Source organism: Dendrobates tinctorius, unplaced genomic scaffold (assembly GCF_039654945.1).
Source record: "Dendrobates tinctorius isolate UK_male_01 unplaced genomic scaffold, ASM3965494v1 ptg000037l, whole genome shotgun sequence".
Taxonomy (NCBI): Eukaryota; Metazoa; Chordata; class Amphibia; order Anura; family Dendrobatidae; genus Dendrobates; species Dendrobates tinctorius.
Genome location: NW_027361705.1, coordinates 26375793 through 26387577, shown reverse-complemented (window position 1 = coordinate 26387577; position 11785 = coordinate 26375793).

The following is an 11785-nucleotide window of genomic DNA, read 5'->3' as shown; positions in this document are numbered from 1 at the left end:
AACAAAACCAAGCTAAGTCACAGAAAACCAGAGAAGTTGGTAACTATGTCGATTGCAGACCCCTGATCCTAACCACACAACTAACAGCAGCCGTGGAGCGTACCTACGATGATTCTAGATGCCTCGTCACAGCCGGAGGACTAAATAAGCCTAAAGCAAGAAAAGGGGAAATCTAAACTGCCCCAGAGCAGACCCCAAAGGAATAGACAGCCCCCACACATGTATTGACGGTGAAACAAGATGAAAGCACAAACACAGGTAGGAAAATAGGCTGAGCAAACGATGGGGCCCACACTAACTAGAAAAGACAGGAAAGGAAAGATACTGTCTGCAATCACGCCAAAAAACCCTACAAAAATGTCCAACACTTCTGATAGCAAAAAAACCCCCTGAAGTCACTAGACTTTGCCCACAATATCAGCACTCTGGCATATTCTGTGAACAGAGCAAAAAGAGGCCAATCTAATAAGGGACAAAAAGCAAACTGGCACATACACTAACATAAGAGAGGAAATTTAGCACAACCCCAGCCGGGGCTGGCTGACCACACAAAAAACTGAAAAGACCAATCTAAATCAAATGTGAACAATAGCAGAGACAACTTAGCTTGTGATGGCAGGAACTGAGCTGGAAACTAAGACCTCAGGAGGCAGGAAAAAAATCACCAGCATGGAAATAGGGAGTTGGCTGTCTTAAATCCAGTCTGAGACTCCAGATGTCCACTCCTCATCCTCATTATCAGGTGGCAGGTCTCTGTTAATTAGATCAGCTTCATTACCTCCTGCCACCACCAGAGGGAGCCCGGAAAGAGAACTCACAACTCCTCTGTCAGCACAAACAGTTCCCTCACCAGAAACCAGAGGCAGACCAGAAAATGAGTTCACAACAGACCTCCGTCCATTGGCGGCAGCTTTGTGAAGGTAATATTTATGACTCTGATGAATTTCGTTTACCCTGTATTAAAGCGATTGAATGAAATATTAATAATAATGTGTTTTCTGATATAGAAAACACATTTTCACCTACCCTATTAGGAAATTGTAAGGGAACTCCTATATTCAAGACCTTCTAGGTAACAAGTGTAATTACAAAAGGCGTCACTTCATCCGGAAGACTGACCCCATTCTACATTACAGGAATTGATGATGTCCGCACTGATTTCCACGCCTTCTGTGGAATACTTCATTTACCTGGCATGTGGCTGCAGGGGATTTTAAAGGGAATCTGTCACCTCATTTTGGTGCGGTATTTAAATGACTTTGGTCCAGTCCGATGGGCGGTGTTTCGGGTCCTTTTCTCCACCCCTCCTTTGCCGTTGTCTGCAATATTTCTGGTAATTTGAGTAGTTGTCCTCCATTTTACGCACGTGCGCATTGCAATCTTGACTCGCGCACGCGCAGTATGCTTTGCCCAACTGTGGGCAAAGGCGAAAAGCATTAGTGCGCATGCGCCGGTGAACTATGTCTCGGAAGTATTTCGCTGTGTTCCGGGACATAGTTCACTGGCGCATGCGCACTAATGCTTTTCGGCTTTGCCCGCAGTTGGGCAAAGCATACTGCGGGTGCGCGACTCCAGATTGCAATGCGCACTCGCGTAATATGGAGGCCAAGTACAGAAATTCCCTGAAATATTACGGACAGCGGCCAAGGAGGGGTGGACCCGAAACACCGCCCATCCGACCGGACCCAAGTCATTTAAATACCGCGCCAAAATGAGGTGACAGACTCCCTTTAATATTTTTGGACAATTGTACTGCAGATAACTGCTGCAGGACTTCTTGTGATTAGTTTATTATGGTGTGATCCTTAAAATAAAAAATGGACAACCCTTTTGGTGTTACCAAGATTGAAAGTTATGCGCTACCCACAGAGGAGAGGATGACTTAGTGATCACTGGAGGTCTGAGCACCGCCACACCCCACTGATCGGAGGACGGGGTACCGAATGGATCGGACATCCATTTATTGTCTATGGGACTTCTGGAAAGGATCAAGTACAGTTCCCCAATGTTATTGGAGGGGGGAATTCGGACCTACACAGATAACATTCAATCATGGTAAAATGCCATTCAAGAAATTAGACTCATTATATATTTTACGGAAAGAATTCAGACAGAAATGCCAACATTTTTTTTTTTTTTGGTCACCGCAATTCCACAAAAAATGCTGGAACAAGCGATCAAAAAGTCACAGCAATCACACAATGGTACCAATAAAATCATCATCTTGCGCCACAAAAAATAAGCCATCACACAGCTCCACTGGCCGAAAAATAAAAATGTTGCGGGTCCCTAAAATTGGTGACACAACCCCCCACCCCCACCCCAATTTTTTTTTTTTGCAAACAATTGATTTTTTTTTCAACACTAAAATAATTAAAAAAAACTGGACATGTTGGGTATCTCCATAATCATATTGATGAGGAGAATCATATTTCACAGTCATTTTTACCAGAAAATGTACACCGTAAAAACAAATTCCTAAAATACTATGTCAGAGCTGTGTTTTTTCATAATTTCACCGCACTTGGAATTTTTTTCCCGATGTGGAACAATGAATGGTGACATTCAAAAGTACAACTCTCACAAAAACCAAGCCCTCATATGTCTATGTGGACAGAAAAAAATAAAAATAAAAAATATGGCTCTGGGAAGAAGGGGAGGAAAAAGCGGAAACGCAACAACAGAAATTGTCGGCTGCGTGCAGGGGTATATAAATTGCGGAGTAGCAGGATTTCATCTTATGTCATCAGCAGACACTTTGTCAGTGTGGCAGTGACACTTCTTATACTTATCACTTACATACCAACGTCTCCAGATTAGTTTTATTATTAATATCAACTGTTTATCTCGCAGTTAAAGTTTCCTTTCAGCACATTTGATGCCAAAGACCAATAAAACCAAGCAGATCCATCTACCTGCAGAGTAACTCTGACCTCTCTCATGTTCTTAGAAATCTTTATTGGTCAAATTCTTAAAGTGACACTACACCGCTGGATTTGACGACCTCTACATAATGTAGATCACCACCAGATAAACTGATCTCAGGGGGTCTCACAATCTGGAGCCCCTGTTATCAAATAGCAGCGAGCCTTTCTGAAAAACAGTGTAGCATGACAGCCTTTAAAGAGTAGCCATCATTTCATGTATTTATGTATTTATTATCAATAGTACACATGAAAGTAAGAAACTTTTGTAATATAACCTATCAGCAAGATCCACTGCTTTCTCCTCCATTGTCAAATTCTCAATTCAATGGTAAAATGTGTCTTCAGTGAGTACAGACTTTCCCATTACCGAAATCGGAGATGACAGTTGGTGCACATAAAGTTCTATGGAGAACCGTAACTGTCTGTCTGTGTCTGACTCTAGTTCCTTCCCCTTCCATAGAATATTAAAAGCACTAACTGTCATCTCTCCTCTCTCAGTAATTGGAAAATGTGTCTTCACTGAAAAAGGATTTAACCCATGAATTGAGAGCCAAAGATTAATCCAGGAGGAGAGATAATCAGATTCCTCTGATAAGATATATTACAATTTTGCTTATTCTCATATATACTATTAATGAAAGTTATGCTTTAAAGCTGGTAGGTATCAAGTGATTTCCATAGACTCCTATGGTCCTAATGCTAGCACAGGAGACACCTCTTATCCAGGGATGCTTCGCTTTCCACCATTCTACAGGGCAGCTTTACACTTTCATGACCTTCAGAGCAGTATTCCAAAAATGAAACAAGCATTTGTGCAATTCTGTATGTAAGCCACATAATTACAAGGCTTGAAAACCATGAGCACACACTGAAAGACACTGGCTCATCCTTTGGGGAAGCCTGTGCCAGACTAATAATAAGGGTGCTCTATATAGGGGAGTATATAGCCTATAATTGGGTCACTGCATTCAGCTAAGACTTCAAAACCACAGAATCCTTGTATTGTTCCCGGAGAGGCCCCACGACAGCGCACAGGAGGGGCGACTGATCCTTGTGCCATTGATTCAGAGGCTTCCTTAGGTTATTTTGCCAGTAACATGAAAGAATCACAAACTACTTAAGTTTAATAATTTTGCTAAAGTTTTTTTTCGGTGACATTTTTTATTTTGGAACCACCTACAAAAACCTGACGTAGGTCGCAATGCACACATCAAAATAGTCAGGATCCATCTGCCATAACAACCATTAACCATTGTTTGCCTCTAATTTCACAAGGAGGCACAATAAAGGTTTTATCATTGGGGCACCAAGCCATAGCCGTGTCCATGCACTGCTGTATATATGTCCAAGGAATAGTCCTGTGCATCAGGCTCCAAAGAGTAACCATCATTTTAATCTTTATTCTATAAATTAATAGGACACATGATAATAAGCAACTTTGTAATATATCTTATCAGAAATATCTGCTTATTTCTCCTCCTGGACTGATCTTTCATTCTCAATTCACCTGTAAATTCTGTAAAATCTGTATTCAGTGAATCCAGATTTTCCCATTGCTGAGATAGATGATCACAGTTGGTGCTTTTAAAATTCTATGGAGAAAGGAGCTAGAAGTGGACATAGATGTTCTCCATAGAACTGTATGAGCACCAATTGTCATCTCCTATCTCTGTAGGATCAGGTGTATTGAATTTCTCAGAATTTTTTTCTCCGGTAACGGAGGTTCCTGGCAGCGGCTTACATCTCTTTTCCAATTGAAAACACATGAACACTTGGCTATGGTGAAGTCAGGAAAGATCGTTGATCAGATGTTCAGAGCACTGGCCATGTTCACACCTGCATTCCCAATTTGTTCTTACTGCAATCCCAAAGTGTGATTTGGGAAAAACATGGCATAAAAAGCATAATCAATGCATCATGTGAACAGTGCTTACACAGCATAAAATGGCCCATAGTGGAGCCAGAATGAGTGGAATACGTATGAATATACAGGAAATACCTTAATAATATGTTTCTATGTTTCTAGGAAAGAACTTCTGAATTTACATGATAAGATTTGACACCATTCTGGACAATAGATCTGTGTGGATCCAGATTAGAGCAGTCTAAATTCAGGAATATTATTGGAAGCTTCTGTAGTGTAAGGCCCTGCACAAATTGGATTGTACAATGTAACAGTCAACCAAATGTCACTCTGTAGTGCGAAACATATAATGTACATTGGTTTCTACCATCAGTTACATTGAGTGGTGCATATCTGATATCTGCAACCAGGTGCATGGCCTGGTTAATACCACCTATCATCAGGTGAATAGTAGCCAGTAGCACTGGTAGTAGCACTTATTTGTATTCCCCCTACTTCTCTAAGTATGCTGTTTTTTTTTTTCTTAAATCCGTCATATGGTTCTAGAGATATGGGCCTTCTATTTAATGCTATTTTAGTAAAGTCATATAGTATAATAGTCCCCTCACAGCCCCCATACGGTATGATATTCCCCCATGGCCCCAGTACAGTATGATGTTCCCCAATGGCCAGGGCCGGTTTTAGGCAAAGTTGGGACCTAGGCAAAGTTTAAAATGGGGCCCCAAATGCTAATATATTGCACATCACACAGAAACATTTCGATTGAATTTACATGCGCTGAGTTCAAGTCACTAAATGAGTGTGATCGACAATATTTATGTCGTAGAACACGTGTTTCCCTGCCTTTCCACCGTCTGAGAAAGAATGATAGGGACAGAACAATCACTAATGGATCACTAGCTGATCACCATACAGTATCATGTTATCAGCAGCACATCTACAGTTTACACCCCATAGTCCTCCATATAGTATAATACACTCCCTATAGTCCTCCATATAATATAATGTGCCCCATAGTCCTCCATATAGTATAATACACTCCTCATAGCCCTCCATATATTTAAATACACTCAGTCCTCCATATAATATAATGCACTCCTCATAGTCCTCCATATAGTATAATACACTCCTCATAGCCCTACATATAGTATACTACACTCCTCATAGTCCTCCATATATTAAAATACACTGATCAGTCCTCCATATAGTATAATACACTCCTCATAGTGTTCCATATAGTATAATACACCGCCAGTCATCCATGTAGTACAATTCACTTCCCATAGTATAATGCACCCCATAGTTCTTCATATAATGTATTCCCCATAGTCCTCGATACAGTATAATACAGCCATCCCACAGAGTATAATGCAGCCACACCATACAATATAATGTAACCCCCCATAGAATATAATGCAGCCCCTCTCATATAGTATAGTGCAGCCCCTCCACAGAATATATGGCAGCCCCCTCATAGAGAATAATGCAGCCCCCCATAGAATATAATGCAGCCCCTTATATAGTATAATGTAGCCCCATCATAGAATACAATGTAGCCCTCCTCATATAGTATGATGAAAAAATGAAGCCTCCATACAATATAATCTAGCCCCCATAGAATATAATACAGCCCCCCCATACAATACAATGTAGCCTCCTCATATAGTATAATGTAGCCCCCTCATAGAGTATGATGCAATCATCCCCATAGAATATAATGTAGCCCCGAATAGAATATAATACATCCCACCTCCCCATGGAATATAATGTAGCTCCCATATTATATAACACAGCCTCCCCCATAGAATATAATGTATAATGTACCCCCCATGGTATATAACACAGCCACATAGTATATAACACAGCCGCATAGTATATAACACAGCTCCACATAGTATATAGCACAGCCCCACATGGTATATAGCACAGCACCACATGGTATATAGCACAGCCCCACATGGTATATAGCACAGCCCCACATGGTACCATATATAGCACAGCCCTACATGGTATATAGCACAGCCCCACATGGTATATAGCACAGCACCACATGGTATATAGCACAGCACTACATGGTATATAGCACAGCCCCACATGGTATATAGCACAGCACCACATGGTATATAGCACAGCCCCACATGGTATATAGCACAGCCCCATGGTATTTAGCACAGCACCACATGGTACATAGCACAGCACCACATGGTATATAGCACAGCCGCACAGCCCTACATGGTATATAGCACAGCCCCACATGGTATATAGCACAGCACCACATAGCATATAACCCCCCTTCGAATGGCCCCATAGTCCAGTACTCACTGTTACATTAAAAAAAAATAAAAAAACACACTCCTCATCTCTCCTCATGCCAGCGCTGCTCCCGGCTCCTGTCTCAGCCTGCACTGCCTGGTAAACAGTGAGTGCGTGATGACGTCATCGCACACCCGCTGTGTCAGAGGCAGAGCAGAGAATGATGGAAGAGGGAGTGTCAGCTGAAGCTGTCTCCTCCATCATTGCTTTGAACTGTACCGGCAGACACCGGTATAGTTCAATGCGTTGGCGGGGGGAGTCTGCTCTGGCAGCAGGTAGGCCCCCCTGCCTCACGGGCCCCATAGCGGCTGTGTGATGTGTCACTGGCTGGGGGCCCCTGGGGGAGCGGGGGCCCTAGGCAGCTGCCTGGTCTGCCTGCTGCCAACGCCGGTCCTGCCCATGGCCCCATTACAGTATGACGCACCTCTACAGCCCCAATACAGTATGATGGTCCTATACAGCTACAATACAGTATAATGGTCCTCTACAGCCCCAATACAGTATGATGGTCCCGTACAGCCCCAATACAGTATAATGGTCCTCTACAGCCCCAATACAGTATAATGGTCCCTTACAGCCCCAATTCAGTATGATGGACCTCTACAGCAACAATACAGTATGATGGTCTCCTACAGCTCCAATACAGTATGATAGACTGCAACAGCCCCAAGACAATATGATGGTCCCCTACAGCTCCAATACAGCATTATGGTCCCTTACATCCCCAATACAGTATAATGGTCCCTTACAGCCCCAATACAGTATGATGGTCCGCTACAGCAACAATACAGTATGATGGTCCCCTACAGCCCTAATACAGTATGATGGACCTCAACAGCCCCAATACGGTATGATGGTCCTCTACAGCCCCAATACAGTATGATGGACCTCTGCAGCCCCAATAGAGTATATAGGTCCCCTACAGGCCCAATACAGTATGCTGGACCTCTACAGCCCCAATACAGTATGCTGGACCTCTACAGCCCCAATACAATGTGATGATCCCCCACAACCCACAAAAAGAAAACCTTATGCTTACCTAATCCAGCTGCAGCCTCTTCTGTCTTAGTGAACGTGGTGCAGTGATATGTCATCGTGCCAACCAATGTCCCCAGTGTTGAAATTGATGCAGGCAATAGCCAGATCGGCCCATCTGGCATTTCCAGATTTGTTCAATTGCTAGTCTCGCAATGACATTATATAGCAATGAAAAAACGTGCACACGAATACATAGCAACAGTAAAGACATCATACACAGACAATGATTTGAAAAGTATTTATAGAACATTTTCACATTTTTCACGTTACATCCACAAATGTTAATGTATTTTGAGTGTATTTTATGTGATATACCAACACAAAGTAGTAAGTATTTGTCAAGTGTCAAAGAAATTATACATGTGTTTTTAATTATTTAAAATTCCGACATGGATTTGTGTTCAGCCCCCTGTAGTCTGATAATGCTAAATAAAATCCTGAGAGACCAATTGCCTCCATAAGTCACGTAATTTGCAAATAGAGTCCATCTGTGTGTAATTTATTCTCAGTACAACTACAGCTGTTGTGTGAAGACCTCAGAGGTTTGTTTGAGAACATTAGGGGTCACACTGCTTCATAAAAACCATGGAACACACCAGATAGGTCAGGGATAAAGTTGTGGAGAAGAGAAAAGCAGGGTTAGGCTATAAAAAAAAGCCCAAGCTCTGACCATCTCACAGAGCACTGTTAATCCATCATCCAAAAATGGAAGGAGTATGGCACAACTGCAAACCTACTAAGACCTGGCCATTCGGCTAAACTTACATACCAACTAGGAGAGCACTAATTAGAGAAGCAGCCAAGCGACCCATGGTCACTCTGGAGGAGCTTCAGAGATCCACAGCTCAGGTGGGAGAATCTGTACACGGGACAAATATTAGGCCACGTTCACACATCAGTATTTGGTCAGTAATTCACATAAGTATTTGAAAGCCAAAACCAGGAGTGGGTGATAAATACAGAAGTGGTGACGTGTTTCTATTATACTTTTCCTCTGATTGTTCCACTCCTGGTATTGGCTTACAAATACTGATGTAAAAAAAAACCTCACCAAATACTGAACGTGGGCATGTGGCCTTAGTCATATACTCCATAAATCTGGCCTTTATGCAAAAGTGGCAAGAAGAAAGACATTTTTAAAAGCAAGCCACAAAAAGTCCCATTTACAGTTTGCAAAAAGCTATGCAGGGGACACAGCTAGCATGTGGAAGAAGGTGCTCTGGTCAGATGAGACCAAAGTAGAAATTTTCGGGCTAAATGCAAAATGCTATGTGTGGAGGAAAACTAACACTACACATCCTCCTGAAAACACCATCCCCACTGCCACACATGGTGGTGACAGCTTCATGCTGTGGGGTGCTTTTCTTCAGCAGAGGCATGGAAGCTGGTCAGGGTTGATGGGAAGATGGGTGAAGCTAAACACAGGGCAATCTTGGAGGAAAACCTGTTTGAGTCAAAGACTTGACACTGTTATTTAGGTTCACCCTCCTGCAGGACAATGACCCTAAACATCCTGCCAGAGCTGGAATGGATATTTTATATCAAAGCATATTCATGTGTGTGAATGGCCCAGTCACAGTCCAGACCTAAATCCCATTGAGAATCTGTGACAAGACTTGAAAATTGCTGTTGGCAGAGGCCTCCATCCAATCTCACTGAGCGAGAGCGAGTGTGCATTGTTGCAGACTGTAACCACTATAAACAGTAGCGTAGCTACTGTGGGGGGGAAGAGGGGGCGGCTGCCCGGGGCCCCGCACTCTGAGGGGCCCAAATGGAGCTGCACTACTGTAACTGTATCAGTGTGTGCAGGACGCCATACAGTTACACTCTGCGACAGAGCAGGGATACTCGATCTCCCTGCACTGCCACCTGGCCGCTATGGGGCCCTTGAGCAGGAGGGAGGCGGCCCAATAACAGCGGCCCCCACCCATCATTGCAAGTTCAACTGTATAGACTGGATGCCAATACAGTTGAAAGCAACGATGAGAAAGAGAGTGTCACGCTATCTCTCCTATCATTCCCCCTCTGCGTCTGACGTCAATGATGCAGGCACTGACAGTGGGCACGATGATGTCAGTGCATGGTGTCCGCTGTCCTGAGATGTGCGGATGCTCGGAGCAGCGGGGGAACGAGGAGAAGCGGTATTGTATTTTTTATGGGGAGTGGATTATACCATTTTGAGGCCTATGGGGAATGCATTACACTATATAGAGGCCTATGGGGGATGTATTACACTATATAGAGGCCTAGGGGGAGTGCATTATACAATATGGAGGTCTATGGGGAGTGCATTATACTATATGGAGACCTATGGAGAGTGCATTATACTATATAGAGGCCTAGGGGGAGCATTATACAATATGGAGGCCTATGGGGAGTGTATTATACTATATGGAGACCTATGGGGAGTGCATTATACTATATAGAGGCCTAGGGGGAGTGCATTATACAATATGGAGGCCTATGGGGAGTGCATTATACTATATGGAGACATATGGGGAGTGCATTATACTATATAGAGGCCTAGGGGGAAAGCATTATACAATATGGAGGCCTATGGAGGATGCATTATACTATATAGAGGTCTATGGAGAGTGCATTATACTATATAGAGGCCTAGGGGGAGTGCATTATACAATATGGAGGCCAATGGGGTGCACATTATACTATATGGAGGCCTATGGGGAGTGCATTATACTATATAGAGGCCTATGGGAAGTGCATTATACTATATAAAGGCCTATGGGGAGTGCATTATACTGCATAGAGGCCTATGGGGGAGTGCATTATGCTATATAGAGGCCTATGAGGAGTGTCATCATACAGTTTGACAGCTATTGTTGGGTCTTTTTACAGTGTTGGGGCCTTGGGGCCATCATACCGAGTGGGAGCTAATGTGGTGTGTTTATACAATATGAAGGCATATGGGAAGTGTGTTATGATTGAGTCACCGTAGGAGGCAAAAACAGAAATGCTAGCTAAGTCCAGAAAACCAGAGAGGTTGGCAGCTATCGGATTGCAGACCCCTGATCCTATCACAACAACTAACAGTAGCCGTGGGGGGTTCCTACGATGCCCTAGACCCCTCGATCACAGCCGGAGAATTAAATAGGCCTAAAGAAAGAAAGGGGAAATCTAAACTGCCCCAGAGCAGACCCCAAAGCAATAGGCAGCCCCCAACATATAATGACGGTGAAGCAAGATGAAAACACTAACACAGACAGAAAGATAGACTGAGCAAAGACGGGGCCCAAGCTAACTAGATAGGAAAGGACAGGAAGGCTGCTGTCTGCAATCCGTGAAAAACTCTATGAAAAAAGAGCCAACAGACTGACAGTGAAAAAGGCCCTGAAGATGCTAGGCTTCAAAAAAGCTATGTCAGTACTCAGGAATATTCTGAAGACAGAGCAACCGGCAAAAGGAGATACAGCTCACCCCAGCAGGGAATGGCAGAATCCAGAAAAGCAAGGAAAACAAAAACAAAACACAAATGCTAACAGGAAAAGCAGAAAACTTAGCTTTAGAGGAGCAGGAATCAGACTGGTGTCCTAGAAGTCCACAGGGAAATCACCCGCAGGGCAGAAGGGCGTCAGCAGCCTTATATCCAGTCAGTGATTCCACTCAGCCAGTCATCCTCATTAGG